This window comes from Carassius gibelio, chromosome B8 (assembly GCF_023724105.1).
Source record: "Carassius gibelio isolate Cgi1373 ecotype wild population from Czech Republic chromosome B8, carGib1.2-hapl.c, whole genome shotgun sequence".
NCBI lineage: Eukaryota > Metazoa > Chordata > Actinopteri > Cypriniformes > Cyprinidae > Carassius > Carassius gibelio.
This window is the reverse complement of record NC_068403.1, coordinates 29,544,890-29,564,707: the sequence shown is the minus strand read 5'-3', so window position 1 is coordinate 29,564,707 and position 19,818 is coordinate 29,544,890. Positions and strand designations below refer to the sequence as shown.

Sequence of the window (19,818 nt, the reverse complement as noted above, 5' to 3'; positions counted from 1 at the left end):
GCATCCCACCGTATGAGCTGCGCTCTGTCAAAATAAGAGTCCCCGCAACCGGGACGAGAGCGCTCTTATCTATCCACTTCGTAAAAATCAGTGTCATTAGTGAGACTTTCACACAGCCGCCCCCAAATTGCATGCAATTTGCTCCTGAGAAAGGCTCACTGCTCAGCCACTCCATAGGCACTACGACGGACCCATTATGAGTCTGGAATAGCTGGAAGGGCAATGAGACGGGCAACTGGTCTGGTGTAGACTTTGCCCTTGATCCGGACATCTGCTGACCTTACACGACCATCAACGCTCTGATGTACCTTAGTCACTCTGCCAACTTGCCAAAGAGCCCTGGGAAGCTGTGGGTCCATCATCAGAACAACAGAGTTGACGGCAAGATCCACATTGGTGGTATGCCACTTCTGTCGAGACAGCAGGGTAGGCAGGTAGTACCTGATAAACCTAGACCAGAAGTGGTCTGCCAAGACCTGACAGTGCCTCCATCTTCTCCTGCTCAAGCCTTCACTCTTGTTGTATACCACCTGGGGCAAAGCACCATCCAGCCGCCCCATCAAGAGGATGTTCGGAGTGATTGCATCCAGATCTGCTATATTGGCTGAGGTATATCCCAGTGGCTTTGTGTTCAGTATCGCCTCAACTTCCAACAAGACGGTACGGAGTACTTCATCAGAGACCGGCTGAGCTCCAATAACTGTATACAAAGCAGATTTGACCGATCTTATCTCTCGCTCCCATGCCCCACCGAAATGAGGTGCTGCCGGGGGGGTTGAAGTGGAAAGCGATCTTCTGCTTCGCTAGAAGTTGCTGAAGCTCAGAGGATAGACCGTCAAATGTCTCACAAAGCTCTTCCTCTCCTGCCTTGAAATTTGTGCCCTGATCCGAGTAGAGTTCAGCTGGCTCATTAGAAATGAGTCTGAATCCAAGCTATGTAAGAGGTCCAGGTGTACTGCTCGTGTGGTGAGACATTTGTAAATAATGCCCCATCTCTTCTCAGAGCGGCGCCCCAACTTCACCTGGAAAGGCCCAAAACAGTCCACACCCGTGGAATAGAAGGCTGGCTTGGCCTTCCATCTTCTACACTCCTTACAGAGATGTTGTATATGACGAATTGCTTCTCTCCCGCGTAGGATCCAGAAAGTGCGACGCATTTCTGCGTATACCCGTTCAGGTCCAGGATGACAGAGACGAGTGTCATAGTCCTGTATAAGGAGCTTGGTGGCTGGATGACTGGGATCCAAGACGATCGGGTGTTTAAAAGCAGAATCGAGCACTTCAGCCCGCCGCAATCTACCACCAACACGTATGATCGCATCCTTAGGGTCTAACTCTGGGGACAAGGTAAGTAGGCGACTACTGCTTGGTACTGACTTGGCCTTCTTGAGGTGGTGTAGTTCTTCTGGGACTGAGTTCTTCAGTCTTGCTGGATTCTCTTGTAGATGATCATTTCAGCTTGATGATATTCTGAAGCAGTAACAGCGCTACCCTGTCCAGCCGCTCCGTGAAGCTCATGCATCGTAGCCTCAACCAGATCCTTCCAAGTGTGTTGGCCACCTTGTAGAGAACATGGCCAGTCACTGTTAGTCACAATACCGCAGGAAACTGACTTCCTGTACTCTGACAAATCTGAATCAGGCAGCCTAGGTAATTGAGATGGCCATTCGTTGGGTTCCTTAAGGAGGAAAGGGGGCCCTTTGCTCCAGCGATTAGGCACGGCAAGCTCCCCAAGAGTCTTACCCCGCATGCCATCATCGGCTGGATTCAGTGAGGAGTCCACATAACGCCAGGCACTGGGTTCTGTGAGCTCCTGAATTTCAGCTACACGGGTGCCCACAAATACTTTGAAACGGCACAACTCTGACTGTAGCCAGGTAAGCACCGTAGTTGAATCCAGCTGGGCTGCTGTTAGGGCACTGCAGAGCTCTAGATGTGGAATGGAGTGTTGTCGCCGGGGAGCGACTCTTGATCTCACTGCCAGGAAGGACAGGTAGACTTGGCCTTGGGCATCCTTGGTCTGCAGGTAAGAAACAGAGCCATAGGCTTTCTCTGACGCGTCACCGAATATGTCGATCTGTCTAGAGACAACTGTTTGACTCACGTGAGCTGGAACATAGGATCGGGGTAAGGTTATGCGAGGCAACAGATGGAGTTCGTCTTCCCACTCCTTCCAAGCTAACTGGAGCTCCTGAGGGAGGAGGGGGTCGTCCCAGTGATGGTGCTTATCCCACATGCTTTGGACAAGCAACTTGGCGCCGGTTGTGTAGGGTAATATGAAACCCAGAGGGTCATACTGCCGAGCTAGAACTTTATACAAATTGCGCATAGTCAGTACACCGTAGTCAAGTGGGCGGCTCTTATACCCCAAGATGTCCGATTCCCAATGCCAACTTAGCCCAAGAGTTGATTCGGACAGACCAGTGTCATCATGTTAGAGCCAGCGCTCCATACTGTCTGACCTAGCTTCCTTTGGCAGATGTCTGATGGCACTTGGGATGTTACATGCCCACTGTCGGATTTCAAATCCACCCGATGACAGAGTCTCCCTGAGTTTGTCGACCAATCCTCTGGCTTCAGCTGCAGTTGCCACGCTCTGAAGGTAATTATCAACATAGAAACAGCGCTCTACAGAGTCTCTGACACCATCCCCTGGAACACTGTGATCTAGCATGCCGTTGAAGAGCAAATGTGGCACAACAAGGTGAACAGGTGGTGCCAAAAGGCAGAACTTGCCATTCGAAGGTATCAGGGGGAACCTCTCGTTTCATATCTCTCCACACAAACCTGAGAAGTGGCCGGTCTTCTGGCAGAAGTTGGACTTGGTGGAACATACTCCTGATATCTCCACTAACTGCTACTGTTTGTTGCCTAAAGCGCAGCAGGACCCCAAGAAGAGATGCGCCCAAGGTCGGTCCTGGAAGAAGGGCATCATTCAGATTCAGTCCGCGAAACTGGTAGGAAAAGTTGAAAACAAGCCGATTCTTCCAATTATGGCTAACTAAGTGATGAGGTATGTACCATGATTCACCAGTCATTGAGATCTCATCTTGGCCCAACTTCTTGACAGCTCCTGATTGGACCAGCTGATTGATTGCCTCACAGTAAGCTTTGGCATTTTGAGGGTCCTTAGCTAATCTTTTCTCTGTACTCCTCAAGCTTGGTAGAACCGCCTCTTAAGGAGGCACTGTTGTGCACATGCTATCCACTGGATGAGGTGAGTCGGCCCCTGAAGCGTCCAACCCAGTCTTGTACGGATAGCTGCCGGTCCTCCTGGAGGGCCTAACCTCACTGGCTCGACTGGAGTGAGCAGATGGGGGTGATCTGCTTCTATCAATACAAGTGGCTTGACATGCTCGAACGGTTTAATATGGAGGTCTGCCAGATGCTTATATTTTCTCTTCAACATGGAGATGGGATATGAGTGATCCGCCAGACTGAGGCGCTGTGAAGTGAACGCCTCTGCCACCTGAAAGCTTCTTCTGGGATGTGCAAGGGGTGATATGCAGAATGAGACGGAAGATCCCTTCAAGGTTTGGACATCCTGTCGTATTGTGCGAAGGACAAGATCCTCTGGTCTACCTTGCAAACCAAGTTGGTCTACAGCTTCTGGAAGGAGCATCGCGCGTTCCGATCCATCATCCAATACGGCGTAGGTGTCAAGAGTACGGTCTTTGTTCCGAACAAGCACTCTCACAACCTTTAACAGAACACGAGTGGAAGTTGATGGCCGATCCAGGTAAAAAACCTCGGTACCATTGTTCACTAAACAACTCTCTACTTTGGGTGGCTCTGCAACAGGACGGGTGTTCACACTGTGGATAACTCTCAAATGCCTGCCTTGGCACAGGTCACAGAGTCTTTTGAGGTCGCACTATGCAGCTTGGTGGGACCTCCCACATCTCCAGCATCTTTTATTCACCTTGATTCAATCTATGACTTCCTCCCTTGTGAACTTCTGAATGGCTGGGCACTTATTCAGAAAATGTTCAGAACTCTCACAATATGGGAAGTACGGCTTTATCTTGCCTCTCCTTTTGAAATCTGAGGAACTCTGACCATCTTGCTTTGTGGCCTTACTACCTCCAGAGCTCTCTGCCCCATGAAGTACGGTAGCCGCTGATCTACTCTGTCGCTTCTCAGCTTTGTAGCTCATTGACCCTTGGACTCGGGTGTCAGATGGGGTGTCATAACTTTGACACCACGACTCACCACGACTGGAACCACTCTGCTAAGTCAAGCAGGGTATGAGTAGAGCCAGGTCGATGGAACATCTGGCGTCGGAAATTGGCCCTCAACTCAGTTTCGTGAGCAGCCGTGCAACGTGTGAGCCGTTTCGCAGCTCAACTTCTCCATCAGAGCCCAGGATCTTTAACATGCCCACTAACGACTGAACGTGCAAAGCAAACTTCTCAACGGCGGCTGTATCACCCCGCCTTATCTCTGGTGAGTCCATGACAGCAGCAATCCTCTTTAAGGCGACTTGATGTGGTTGCCCGAACTTCTCATTCAATGCGGCCATTGTGTCTGAGTACGGCATAGGTGAATTGATGTATGAGTCAGCTATAAAACAAGCCTCCTTCAATCTCATATGGTCCACGAGAACCTGATATTTGAAGAGCTCAGTGGCATCCCTTGGCAACAGATTCATTAGGGCGAGCTTCAGGCGGGAGAATTCCATGGGGTCCCTATGGATGAAGAGGGGAATTTTCGGCGCTGGCCCATGGTATTCCTTTTCCTTCACCATAGCTGATAAAGGCTGGTATGGTTTGTCTCGAGAGGGGGTACAATGACTCATCTGAGGTCCTGGTACGTGTTTAGGTAGAGGCCCAGATTTAGCCGAGTCCAGAACAGGAGGAGAGCTGATGCCTGGTGAGTAAAAATGTGACCGGTGCGTCAGAGGCTGAGACTCATGAAACTTCCTAGCTGGTGGTCTCTTAGGGGTTGAAGACAGATGACTTCTAGTTGCGGAGTTAGATACAGCACTATCTCTGATTAGCAGGAGTTCCTTCATCATTCTATCTATAATTGTGACCATCTGTGTCTCCTCACCCTCCGGAGGCATTGTCGGTGGTTCAGCAGAGGGCCATGGTGGAGGCGGTAGCCAGTCGTCATACTCCTCTTCTTCCCTTCGGGTCGGAAAGTGATCCTTTCCAGGAGGAGGTGGTACTGGCCATGATTCCTGTCGTGCTCCCTGCTGTGTCCTAACTGAGGCTACAGGAGAATGCATTTCACTCTGAATACTCCAAATCTGTGCATGGCTGCTCTGCCTGTCTTCTTCAGATCGGCATAATGATGTGTTCTCTCTACGCATCTCAAACAACTCATTCTCGTCCCCATCAAAGGTTGTCGGAGTATATGTCCACTCTGCACATCGGCCAGTTGAACGTGTGAACGTGCCAGTTGAGCTGGGAGAGTAGTCTTCATCATGCTCACTAATATCGAAGTCCCACTGAACCTGACGAGGGGACCTTGTGATATGTGTTCTTTCAGCGGGTGTCATCATAGCCGCTCCCTCACGGTGAGAGCTCCACCCCTCTAGACCATGCATATGCTGTAATAAACTTGTACCAGATGAAACTTGTGTCTGTTGTCTCATTGGACTAACCTCATAGTCCTCCAGATACTGTGGCGGTCTCCGCTGCCTCTCAGGTCGAGTCGATTGGACCCAGGATGCTTCACCGTTTTGCTGCATATTCCCGGAACAGCTTGGACCAAATGTAGCTGAGGGGCTAAGGACTGTAAGGTGCTAGCTGTGGCTAATGAGTTGAAGCTGAGCCGGGTGTGTCGGTAAGAACACCAAAATCGGAGAAGGAATCCAGTTTAACAGATTTATTTATACAAGCATATGAAGAGGGGGAGCCAGATCTTGATTAGCTGTATTAAAGAGTGCTCTCTGTGCACAGATCGAAGATGAGCATGAATATTAAGTGATATCGTCTTTGCTTTATGTCCTGAGGAGTGTCAGCATAAGCGTTTGACTGTGTGGTCTGTAACAAACAAATAAAAAATATGCTCTAACAAACAATCCTTCTTTCTTATCACAATCACACTCATAACAACATAAATGACATTAAAACTACTGGCTGCCCCAAACATCAACACAATGTTGTCATTAAATACAGCAGAATATGAAACATAATTCACAGCTTACATATATAATAATTATACATAATTACACTGTACTGGATGAAACTCAAATACTAACTATACTTCACATTAGCATCCATTTTGTGTCATAACTCTGTCCACATCGCTATCTAAGCAAACAACAATCAACTAAGCCTGAGTAACAGTGCAATTTGTAGTACTCACTTTCTCTCTGGACGCACACAACTTTAAACACTCATAGAGAACATAACGAAGATCAAAACTGCATTTAGTCAGGGAATTTCACGGCTCGCTCTATCTGAAGATGACGCTGATGCAAGACCGGATTGCAGTGTGCGCACGCGCGCTCTCTCTCTGAAGAATCCCACCATATGAGCTGCGCTCTGTCAAAATAAGAGTCCCCGCGACCGGGACGAGAGCGCTCTTATCTATCCGCTTCGTAAATCAGTGTCATTAATGAGACTTTCACACAACTACTGTGAGATTACAAACAAAATATATATACATTCTGAGACATTAACTTAAATGAATTGTGAATTTTATTAACATTAAATTGTCCTCATTTCCACCCTTAAAATTGTGAGGAAGCTGTGCCTCCCCTTCCTCCCCCGACAAGCCGCCACTGAAAACCTCTCTTCTCTTTGGTTTTAATTGTAAATTCTGTCATTAATTACTAACACTCATGTCATTCCAAACCTGTCAAAATTAAGATATTTTTGATCAAATCTGAGAGCTCTCTGACCCTCCATAGGCAACAATTCAACTGAAATGTTCATAGGTCAAGAAATATAGCAAGGACATATGTAAAATAGTCCATGTGACATCAATGGTTCAGCTGTAATTTCACAAAGCTATGAGAATACTTTTTGGGTTAAACATAATTTATTCATCAATTCTTCTCATTTTGGAGAGTAACGATACCCCAGAAAGTAATCAACGTAATGAGCATTTTTTTGTTGTTGTTCAGCGAAAGCATGGCACATGCTGACCGTAAACAATTCTCATTGTGTCGATTCAGATCAGGTAAAAATAATGGTAGACAAAACACAGATTGGAACAATAAAGAAAGAGAACCATGAAAAAAAGAACATACTGTAGACACAAAGCAGAACTTTAAACTAAAAGTCCAAACAACAAAAAAGCACAATGACACTAAACTAACACTAAACTACATTACATATATTAATTACATCAAATCAAATAAATAAAAAGAAATGCTATTTAGTGAGAGGCACAGTTACATTTAGAGGGCTGCATTGGGATTGAGTCTCGCGGGAGCGGGCGGTTTGAATTTTGCTGCGGGCGGGAATGGCCGGCTAAAACACCGCGGGATAGGGAGGTTGCCTAGCGACATGATGGAGAAGATGTCAATAGATGATGTAGAAAAGAACCTAATGTTATTTATTAGTGTTGTTTTTTGAGCACAGCCCCTCGCTGCCATTTGTTAATTAGGTCAAGAGGCGTGATGATGCCAGTGTTATTGAGCAGGCTGCCTAAGTTTGAATGTATTTATTCTTATTTGTATTTTTCAAACAGAATACCTGTGACATTTTTTTGATAAAAACGAAATTATATTTGAATGTATTGTGTGTTTTGTCTTTTTTTTTTTTTTTTACATGCAGGCCAGGGAAACGAAACAAACAACCCCATGAATCTCTTTAATAATATCAATACAAATACATGTTTTTTTTTTGTTTTGTTTTTCCTGCGGGACTGGAGAAGACACAAAATCAGTGCATCTCTATTATTGTGTGGGAATAAATTGTCAGAGTTTTGCGGGTGCGGGCGGGATTGGACATACATATTGCGGGTGCGGGCGGGAGTGAAACACATACGTTGCGGGATCGGGCGGTAATGGTCAGAAATTCGGCGGGAGCGGGATGAAGAAAACAGTCCCGCACAGGGCTCTAGTTACATTTGGCACAATTATCACATTTAACCCCTTACTAGTAACCCCCCTTTTTTGGCATGGAGACCGAAATGACATACCCAAAATAAAAAGGTTTCTGCTCATGATTCTTTCTGACTAGATACATAATCAACCTTTGTTCACAAAGCTGACACTTTAAAGTTTACTGTTCAGGAATCAGAATCACTCAGACTGTTATGATAATAGAGATATATAAGCTCAAACATAAAAACAAAAATAAAAATATTAAAAACATATGTTTTAAATGTATTTAAAAAAATGTTGATGTAGGAAATGAGTTTGAAAACACAGTGTAGCTGAGGCCACAAGTCTTCCAAGACTTCATAAAAAATTTCATAATCGAATCTGTAAAACTGTGAATTTTATGAAATATTTTCTAAGGCCATGTCATGTGTGTTTTTAGAGAAGGCTAATCAGATTGATTTATGGCCCTTGTCATCTCTGTAAGATCTCACATGTAAACATGTGTATGTTTCACTGTTGAAAACTGCCCGAATCATGATTGTATTGTTCTCACCAAACGGTTCTTTCACACCTCCGCCAAGTATGACACATTATCCGCATTATTCTTTTATCATTATTCTTTTGTTTTTATTCCACCTTTATTAGCCTTGATTGTGGTTTTTCAGGCTTTACAAAGCAACAAAGCAGCGATCTCACTTCAGTCTCTCTTTGCATTTAGCCCTTATTTATCAAAAGTCTTACAATAAAAATACAACAAAACATTTTCTTACGACCTTACGTGAATTATTGAGACAAAAATGCATTATGAAGAAGAAAAGCACCTGCTATTAGTAGCATTGGTGCTAACGTTAGCATCAAGCTACATCTGACAATTTATGAAATTATTAGTACACTTTTACTCAAAACTCACTTTAAACCCCGATCGAGTGTTTATAATAACTTCCTTTAGCGATCAGGGGTGGAATTTGGTCGTTTACTGTTGTAAAAATATGTTATTTGTAGCCTTTTTCATCGCTGCACAAGTTAGCATTTCCGATGTACATTTTCGATTTTTTTTATAAAAACGCCCCAGATCTCAAGAAATTCTCATACCAAGCTTTACTATCGTAATCGCGGGTTTATTATTCGGATATTTTGTGTGTACAGAGGTGTTTCAGTGTTGTTTTGGCCAGATAACTACCAGGAAGTGTGCAGGAAGCATGTGACACGATGGGGCGGTGTCCAGATATGAAACTCTAAGATTGACGTTTGAAAGACCCAATCAGAGTCTGAGTCACACACCGCACGAGCTGTGACTACTGCACGCACACAGAGATCGCTGGGAGAGGCTGTTTATCATCTGATCGCGTAAATCCGTGGAAAATGAATAGAAATGACGATTCTGTCTGAAGAAATATGAAGTAAACATCAGTAAATATATCCATATATCTCCGCAGATATGCATCTTTGGTCTGTAAATCCTTATTGACGCTGTTCAGTGAGTCTATGTGAACACAAATAAACCGCTCTTGACGTGACTGAGTATGAGTGAGTTGTGAATTTCTATTCAAAATGTGGCATAATACGGATTTATTATTTTGCACTCCTGACATAAATCACTAAATATCTGTCACTGCAACAATGTTTTATCAAAATATTGGTCAAATATCGAAGCTTGAGTCTTTAAACTTTCCATTGATGCACAGTTTGTCCAGATGAAGTAAGACAGTGATGTTTAATGTGCTGTGAAAGTGAAACAATAATAAACTGGGGCCGTCAGCGATGTTTGCACGCAAAGGGGTTAATAGCCTCCTATAAATATAAAATTAACTTTTTGAATAAAAGACTTTAAAACACCTTAAAATTATTATGATAATTGGCTTGCTCTGACAGGAACGGTCTAATCTTCCTAATGTTGTACAAGGCAAATCTGCAGGACCGGGTCATTGTAGCAATATGCTCTGTGAAGCTTAACTGATGATTGATCACAACTCCTAGGTTTCTGGCTGTCCTGGAAGGAGTTATAGTTAAAAAAAAACCCAGCTGTATAGAGTAGTTGTGATGAACCGATGGATTAGCTGGAACCACCAGCAGTTCTGTCTTAGTAAGGCTTTGGTGACACAAGTGTCCGAGCTCACCCAACAGTTCCAGCTACTACGAGCTCCCACTGCGCCACTCCATCTGAGACCCCCTCCCAGCCGGAACCACGTATCCCGATTCCGGAGACTTACTCGGGTGAGCCCAACTTCTGTAGAGCCTTTTTAACCCGTTGTGACATGCACTTTTCCCTTCAGCCCAGAACCTTCGCCAATGAGAGGGCCAAAGTGGCCTTTGTGTTAACCCTGCTTTCTGGGAGGGCGGAATTATGGGGAACAGCGGTGTGGGAGAACCAGGACCCATGCTGCGCCTCATTTCAGGCACTCTCCGCCAAGATGAGACGGGTCTTTGATCAGGCCGTCGCCGGGAGGGAGGCGGCCAGGAGGCTGGCGGAGCTACATCAGCATGAGAGATCTGTCTCGGACTATTCCATCGAGTTCCGAACCCTGGCGGTGGAGTGCCATTGGAACGAGGAGGCGTAGTGGGACATGTTCCTGCATGGGCTGGCTGACCACGTTCAGAAGGAGATCTACGCCCTGGATCTCCCCACTTCTCTGAATGGGCTAATTGAACTGGCTTTGCGGGTTGACATACGTCTGACACGGATGGAGAGGAGGAGCTTACCCATTACCACATCCAGAACTCCGATTGATGTGTGGTTCAGTGGCGGGGACGCGGCCAGCCCCTCCTACGATCACGAGCCCATGCAGGTAGGGCGAGCTCGGCTTTCCCGGGAGGAGAAGGAGAGGCGGAGGTCCCTTGGCCTGTGACCTTCTGTTTCTCTAGCTTCGAGGTTCATCCACACTTCCTCTTCTCCTGTGGGGGCGGGTTCTTTTTGTGGGGAAGAAGGACAGATCTCTGTGACCTTGTATTGATCACCGGGGACTGAACAACATCATGGTAAAGAATACTTATCCTTTGCCGTTGATGTCTTCGGCCTTTGAGAGGTTGCAGGGAGCGTCAATATTCAGAAAACTAGACTTACGCAATGCTTATCATTTGGTCCGTATCAGGGAGGGGGATGAATGGGAGACTGCCTTTAATACCCCCAGAGGGCACTTTGAATATTTGGTCATGCCCTTCGGGCTTTCCAACTCCCCAGCGGTCTTCCAGGCACTCGTCAACGACGTGCTGCGAGATATGATTGATCATTTCATATATGTCTACCTGGACGACATATTGATTTTTTTCTTCTTCTCTCCAGGAACATGTGCAGCACGTCCGACGAGTGCTTCAGAGGTTGCTAGAGAATGGGCTTTTTGTCAAGGCAGAGAAATGCAAGTTTTTTAATGCACAGTCGATTCCATTTCTGGGGTATATCTTGTCGACTGAGGGAATACGCATGGATCCCAAGAAGGTTAAGGCTGTAGTAGATTGGCCAAGTCCAGATTCCCGAAAGGCCCTACAGAGGTTTCTGGGGTTCGTCAACTTCTACCAGCGTTTTATTCGCAACTTCAGCCAACTAGCCGCACCTCTGACCGCCTTGACCTCCGCCAAAACTGCGTTCAGGTGGTCAGACACCGCTGAGGCTGTGTTTGCCAAACTGAAGAGCTGCTTTGTTTCAGCCCCTATCTTGATCACCCCTGACCCTGCACGTCAGTTTGTTGTGGAGGTCGATGTGTCGAAGGTGGGGGTAGGAGCGGTGTTATCGCAACGTTCTCCCTCAGATGACAAGGTCCACCCTTGCGCGTATTTTTCTTATCGTTTATCTCCTGCTGAACAAAATTACGATATTGGTAACCGAGATTTGTTGGCAGTTAAGATGGCATTGGAGGAATGGCGACACTGGTTAGAAGGATCGGGGGTTCCTTTTATTGTATGGACAGACCACAAGAATTTAGAATACATTACCACTGCCAAAAGGTTGAACTCCAGGCAGGCTCGGTGGGCACTTTTTTTTCGGACATTTGATTTTACCATCTTGTACCGCCCGGGTTCCAAAAACATTAAACCCGACTCTTTGTCAAGCATTTTTGACCATTCAGAACGCCCGTCCACTCCCGAGTGTATTTTTCCTGAGACATTAGTGGTCTCCACACTCACATGGGACATCGAATTGTAGGTCAAAATGGCCTTAGAAGGGGTAATGCCTCCGCCCAGATGCCCACCGAATCGCTTATTTGTGCCGGAGGGATTAAGGACCAACGTTATCCACTGGGGACATTGCTTAAATGTGGCTTGCCATCCAGGGGTTAACCGTACTCAATTTTTAGTCAAGCAACGATTCTGGTGGCCATTTATGGCTCGTGACATTCACAGTTTTGTTTTGGCTTGCTCGGTTTGTGCCACTGGTAAGACTTCCAATCGACCCCCTGATGGCTTACTTCAACTGCTGCCGGTCCTTTCGAGACCCTGGTCCCACATCGCTCTAGATTTTATTACCGCCCTCCCAGGGCAACACGGTAGTTTTGACCGTGGTGGACCGGTTCTCGAAGGCGGCCCATTTTATTCCCTTGCCCAAATTACCCTCAGCCAAGGAGACAGCGTTGACCGTCGTAGATCATGTCTTTCGTTTGCATGGTCTCCCGATAGACGTGGTTTCCAACAGGGGACCCCAATTTGTGTCCAAATTTTGGCGAGAATTCTGTAGATTACTGGGAGCGACTGTAAGTCTGTCCTCAGGGTTTCATCCTCAGAGCAATGCACACACCGAGAGAGACAACCAAGATTTGGAAAGGGTGTTGCAATGTTTGGTCTCCAAGAATCCTTCCAACAGCCAACAATTGTCTATGGTGGAGTACGCCCACAATACCTTACCAGTATCAGCTACGGGCCTATCTCCTTTTGAGTGTAGTGTAGGTTACCAGCCACCTATTTTTCCCAGTCTGGAATATGAAGTCGCGGTCCCCTCCGTTCACACCTTCGTCCAGAGGTGTCACCGAACTTGGACTAGAGCCCGCGAGACTCTACTCCAAGTGGGGGTGCGCACTAAGACCGAAGCAGATCGCCACCGGTCTAGGCCTCCCATATACATTGTGGGTCAAAAAGTGTGGCTTTCTACTAAGAATATTCCTCTCCGCTCTAGTAAGCTCTAATAAGTTGGCTCCCAAATTTATTGGCCCGTTTACTGTCACCAAGATTATTAGCCCGGTGGCAGTCCGCCTTAAACTCCCTCCTGCGTACAGGAGAATTCATCCCGCCTTTCATGTGTCTAAAATAAAGCCCGTATTTCATTCTCCCATTAATCCGCCTACGTCCTGCACGTTCTGCATGTCTCTGTGGAAATGAATGGCACGCGGTTTTATACTGAAGTGTGTGTATCGCTTGCGGATGTCGCTGTGATTTCAGACTCTGCCGCCTCAATATATGAGTACATGAACACATAAACATAATCTCTAGAACTGCTCTGAAGCACTTCATGGGAATTTTACAATTTCTTTTGAGAAAACTACAATCATATAATATACAAACAGACACAGGCCATGCACAGGGGGAACATTCATTAAGAAAATAATCAAAAGTAACCAGTTACCTACATTACTTTAATAAAGTAGTTGAAAAAGTTATACTACTGTAATATTTTAAATAGGGTAACTTGTAACCTATTACATTTCCAAAGTAACCTTCCCAACACTGGCGCTATATTATGCAAGCCATGCCAGTAGGTGGCGATCTTACTTTGTTGATGATTTTAACATAACAAAAACAATTTCGAGCTGAACTTGAATACACGCAAATCATTGAGAGTTTGATTTTGCTGTGGTAGGAATCTAGTTTAACTTTTTACTGTTCTGCCTTAAAAGGGGGTGTTCCAGAAGAGATGAACAAATGGAAGTGGAAGAAAGTTTGCATGAAAGAAGGCATGAAGGAGACCCTGGAGAAACAGTTAATGGGCCATGAACAGGGTGTGATGAAATCCATTTACCAACAAGCTGGCGTGTTGAAGAGGCTTTGGAAACGGTGCATAGTCAAACTATTCACTTAAAAAAAATGACAATGCATGAGGTAAGAAACAACTGGAAATACACTGTTCTGTTCTGTTCTGTTCTGTTGTTAGGCATTGTTATTGTTCTAACTACTCTGGATGGTTTCTAAACTAAACATTTCTAGATTATTACATTATTCCAGGTTTTTACAGCATTAAAAATCATGTCACTAAATCTCACTCAAGTAAAGGTACACTGTTAGCAATTGATGTAATTTTTACAATAAATTTTACAACAACGCACTGTATTCATGTTTTTGTTGTAAATGCAAGTGCATTATGGGAAATTAACGGACAGTCCTGTAAAATTATTGTAACTACACTGTAGAAGCATTTTTTTACAGCAACCGCATAGCATTGTGGGATCGCTGCTGTTTGAATTTTGAAATTACGCGGCCAACGGACGGTACTTTTTGGAAGAAAGAACATGTCTCAGGTATGTAACATAAAATTTGTTTTATAAGTCTTTATATATTAATACTGGTGATCTGAGTGAGTGCTGATTGTTTCATTTGGTATAATTCAGTGGAATAGGGTGAAGTTAGTTAAAATCGCGTCTTCATACTCGATCCAGATTTACATCGCAAGAACTTTACCCAGAAACTATGGACTTTGAGCTGGAACTCGGTGTGCTTCCACCGCAGCTACCATGATCTAAATAAAGTTCTGGGTAAAAAAAATGCCCCTCAGAAAGTCCCTGCTCGCGAGGTACTTGTTCAAAGGTAACGTTACTGAACTTTCGGGAGTGGCAATGCAGCATTGTAGTTTCAACCACCATTTCTTTTGATAATTTTTAAAATATTACTGACATCGTGTCATGAAAGGTATAACGTTAGTGTTTTAACTATTACAGGCGAGAATGTAGTTGTTTAAAACTCAAATATGCGGTTTATTTATAAAGACTGCGTCTATTAAAAAATGTGTTTCGCTGATGTCGGAGACGGTCAACTCCACGCGATCAGCGGGAGCTCAGGGATCATTAATCCGTCGGGAGCACTCTCAACTCGGGTAGACATCTGACATTTGCCGCTGGCTGTGATGTCTCTTTAGTGGTAAAGCATAAAATATAATTCGTTTTGGGTGAACCGAACAGGTAATCTTTGGTCTTTATTCAGTTAATCTTTTAATATGTTAAAATGAAAATAGGAGACAATAGGCTACTGTTTGGTATAATATTTTGTTTTATATAATGAAGGCCTAACGTTACACATTTCCCTGAACTTTATTTCTGCGGCTATTAATATGTTTAACGAATGAAAATGAGAACGAAAGGAGGCAGTGGTGTTTGATATCATATTTCGTCTTATTGAAATGAGGGGGGGTCGGTGGAAACGCGTCATAACTGTACCACGGTCATGAACGGTCAAGGCAGAAGGAAAAGACTGAGCGGGAACAGCTGTAGACCGTCCGCAGGATCAGCTGCACACTGGCTGCTAGATGGAACATATGTTTGCTTGCTTTAAGCCCTGTTAATAATTGTCATATGGTTATATGTCAAAGAAGAAAGGAAAGGCTGTAATTCAACATAATCCTATTGCATCCTTAAAATGCCTAGTCTAAATTAGGAAAAACCATACCATAACTTATTCTCCCACCTGATAAAATTGGTACTTTTGCCCATCCTGCCAATACTGCCACTCATGCGTGTGTAGTGAAGGGTTCTAGTGCTCTTTTAGTTATCATATTGTGTATGCATTTCAGGAGAGGCACTAAGTGCAGACAAATGGATGATGTCTTTGGAAGGGACAACTGTGATGGGGCCCCACAACAACCTTCTGAATGGAGTGCAGCGACCTTCACTGTCTACATGTTTAACTAACAGTATCCTAAAGAGGCCTCAAACACTAAAGGTATGTTTAAACTGTTTGCACACTTATAAAGAAAATAGACTCTACGATATACTCTATGCATTGATGTCAAAAGACAGGTTTCCATCCAATTCCTTTGCACCTTTTAAGCGCATTCGTAGAAATTTGGCAAAGAAACCCTATAACTGGAGAGCATTTCCATCAGCTCTGTTATGTAAATTAGAAATGGACAGGAGAGTAGTCATGAAACACTGTGGGATCAAAACTTAAGGGGCAACTTAAAACAGCCGATAGAGTTGCAACAAATGTGCATTTATGTTGCATTTATTAGCAAGTCAATCCACATAAAAAGTTTTATTCACATTAGAATATTTTGTGAATTTGAACCGTTTCCATTCAGGATTTTTTTGTTTGTTTTCAAAATGTTAAAATGTGCATTAAAAAGCTGGATGGAGACAAAGCTATTGCTATTAAGTGTCTAACATAGAGTTGGTATTGCCCTGCAAGACATTTATGTAAACACAGAGAAGTCTGACAGACAGCAGTTTAACATTACAATTTTCATTAAGTAAATTTTGGGGGTTAAAGTCATTAGATGTGATTTTACTTTTTCCTTTCTCTTTGGAGTGTTACAAGCTCTTGGTGAATGAAGAAGATCTGTATAGGGTGGCCATATGCGCCGTTCATACGGGACACGTCCCCGCCAGGATTTTAATATTGCCTAAAACATCCAGGTCGATCGAGAGCTAAAGAGAGCAGAACAGACAGCTCCTTAAGCTTTTGAAATTGCTCTCATGTGTTTGTCCGTTCGTTTAAATTGAAGCGTCACTCTTAAACGCTGTTTCTTTAAAAAGGGAAACTACTTTGTTTGGCCTTCCAAAAGAGAACACGACTAGAAATCATGTTTATATCACATTTATAATGGGTTTGACATTATAATGAAATAAACATTATAATTAAATGTTTGTCTCGTTGCTTCGGCCGGACAGGGCACAGTATGTTAAGTGGCATAACATTTCAGTCACATGATAGATAGATTGGATAGCTGGTCAATCAGAGCACACTTTGCTTTTCAGAACGATGAACTTTGTAAAAATCAACACGTTTCAGAAGGCGAGGAGAGGAGTACCTGTAGAGGAGAAACAATAATGTGTTTTTTTAACCTTAAACCGCTTAAACAGTTAATAATAAAAAATAACAAAAAGTTGCCATTGTTTTGGTTTTAATTTTGGAAGATGGAAAATTGCAGTATTTTATTATATTTAGAAATTACAATATTGTAATTGTCTCCTGTAAAATTACAGGAAATTCCTGGCAACTGAGTTGCAGTAAATATACAGTAAATTTAAATAAATTACAGCATTTTACTGTAATAATGCTACTTTAATCACAGTAGCACTGCTGTAAAAATACAGGACTCTATTGTATTAAAAAAACAATATATTACCTGTATATTACTTGCTGTAAATTCACGGCAATTAGTTGCCAGGAATTTCCTGTAAAATTACAATAAATTTTTAACAGTGTAGCCATTTATCAAAGCCATTCATCAAGATACGCACAAATTGACTGCATCCATACCTACATTTAAATTAAGTCCAGTATGCCTTCCTCAGCACTATTGTATTCACTGTACATTACATACATTTGCTGCTTACTTATATAAATAGTTTTTAAATCTTGTATGTCATGTGGAAAATGGTTGTAAACACTGTTTTACTAAATCAGCAAGGTTATACCCTGTATATTTGAAAATGGTTTTATGTAATAACTCATTATGAATTTATCCCTCTGAATGTCGAATGTCAAGTAATTAACATTTTAAAATGTCCTACTCTACTGGTATGCTTGCCTTGGTGGTTCTATTTTTGTAGTACCGGGGGTGTTTAGGTGCTTTTGCCTACACATCACTTCTGCACTTCAACTATTAGAGCACCACCATTAATTTCAAAAGCATCTATTTGATTTTGTTCTGGAGTCTGTGTGGAATGTAGAAAATAATTGTACAAATACATTTGAATAGATTTGCTTAAATTATTTGAGATTTCTACACGGGACAAAAAAATAATAATAATAATTTTACTAATGTTTATTGATCATTGGAACGAATACTTGGCAACCTAAGGACCACTGAAAGAGTGAGTAAAGGAGAGATATGGGGGAACTTTAATGTCACTTCACAAACCAGAAATTACATGAGTTACACGAACATGAGCAAGGCAGGTTAATCGACTTTAGCATTGTAGATATATTTGCACATTAATGTTTATGTGTAGAAAAAAAAAAAAAAATAGCGGAGAAGATGGGTGAATGAAGAGAAACAAGTATGTACTGTATGGCATTAAAATGGACTAGATAAGAAATGGATGATTCTGGAATGGCCAAGTTAAGGTCCTTATCTTAAACTAATGAAAATGCAAAAAAATATCATACTTAAGATCAATTCATGCAAAAAATAAATAAATAAATAAATAAAGTGTCCACATACATAACCCAAAAAATTTGCTTACAAACCTAAAAAGTCTAAGACCAGGACCAGCACCTTGCAGAATACAGATGGAGTGTGTACATCTGTCCTGTATTAGCTGTGATTGGCTGTTACATATATGCAATTCTCAGTTTATAACCATTTCATAACAGGCACATTTCAGTGAATCATTGCCAAGATATCTAATACAGGCCTATTCCCTAAGTACTCAGAAACAGAAATAAAAATATGTTCAAATATGAAAACTTATACAGCAACTGTAGCAAGTGACTTTAAATGTTTTGATTCTAACATAACCCAAAACAATAACAAGGTCATTTAATAATGCATCGCAAAGGTTTATGCCTCGTGCACAGTCAGAAGGATACAATTCTAAAATTTATTTACAGTACATGACTCTCTGGAATACTTTACTTTTTTGAAATCACTGTCAAAATGAATAGTATTACTTATATGAATAATATTTATTTTCGTATGAGTTTATCCATATGCTTTTCTATTTTTATTTAACAATGTTTGAGTCAATCCTTGTGTTTTAAGGAATAGTATTTCTGCCATTCAAAAGAGCACAAAGCATTCCTATGCATTCAAACTTCTGGCATGACACCTTTTGATAGTTTAAACTCAATCTGACACAATGACATTATTATGACACAGTGCATCTGACTGGTTCTTTTGTATCAGTATTGTATATGGGGTTATTTGATATATTTTATATACGTTATGTGCAGCAGCATGCTCACAGCAGAATGTCTCTGCACTTGTTCAGCCACAACAGCAGAGCATATCTATTTTGCCAAGACCAAACACATTAACATTACTACTTTATGTGGCTGTGTTTATTATCTCATCATTCACAAAACACATTTCAGTCTGTGCATGTCTGCTTTTATAGTATTTTGTGAAGAACACATGCCATGATAAACACACACCCTGCATCACGTGTTGTCTGGTTTGCCAATCGCTACTTACAAAAAAAAAAGATTACATGCAAGACATTACAAGTCTTCAAAAACTCAATCCAGTGAATTCAGTCTTTTTTGGCAAGAAAATAAATACAGATATGCAGAAACCAAGGTTAACCACACCTTGGCCAGACCTGTCGACAAAAAGACAAGATGCTGTTTTTCATATATTAGGCAGTATTTGTATTCATATTTTATGGGGTCTTATGTTTAGATGGCCAGATGCAAAATCCCTTTGTGTCAATACAGATTTCATGACTCATGCTGCATTTCACAGTCTCATCAGAATTTTTATTTAAATCTACTTCAATTTTGCAATTCATCTGTGGTGTAAACAAAACACTATTAGCTTTATTTCTTCTAATGACCTCCTTACGTTTGAGAACCCATGCCTGACTACTCTGCTATGTTCACCCAAAACTTAGATTTATGTAATTATTCACTCAAAAATCAGGCACATCAAGCAAGTTTCAGCACAAGGAAATACATTTGACCACTTGATGTAAAATTTCAGTCTGCTCCTCTCACATTTGGACTACTTTATTTTTATG

General features: G+C 42.6%; 2 protein-coding genes across 3 annotated transcripts in view; both read right to left on the bottom strand.

The window, feature by feature from the left end:
• Positions 1-19,818, bottom strand: part of LOC127963166 (uncharacterized) — a 392,897-nt gene that overhangs the window by 756 nt on the left and 372,323 nt on the right. The window contains exon 1 of one of the 2 annotated variants that reach the window (XR_008154744.1): positions 6,209-6,431. The exons of the other annotated variant lie outside the window; for it this stretch is intronic. The gene's annotated coding sequence lies outside the window, so the exon portion shown is untranslated. Of the gene's footprint in view, positions 1-6,208; positions 6,432-19,818 lie in introns of those variants that run through there. 2 annotated transcript variants of the gene reach the window in all.
• cacna2d3a (calcium channel, voltage-dependent, alpha 2/delta subunit 3a) overlaps positions 1-19,818 on the bottom strand; it is a 164,227-nt gene that overhangs the window by 138,496 nt on the left and 5,913 nt on the right. The window lies entirely within an intron of this gene.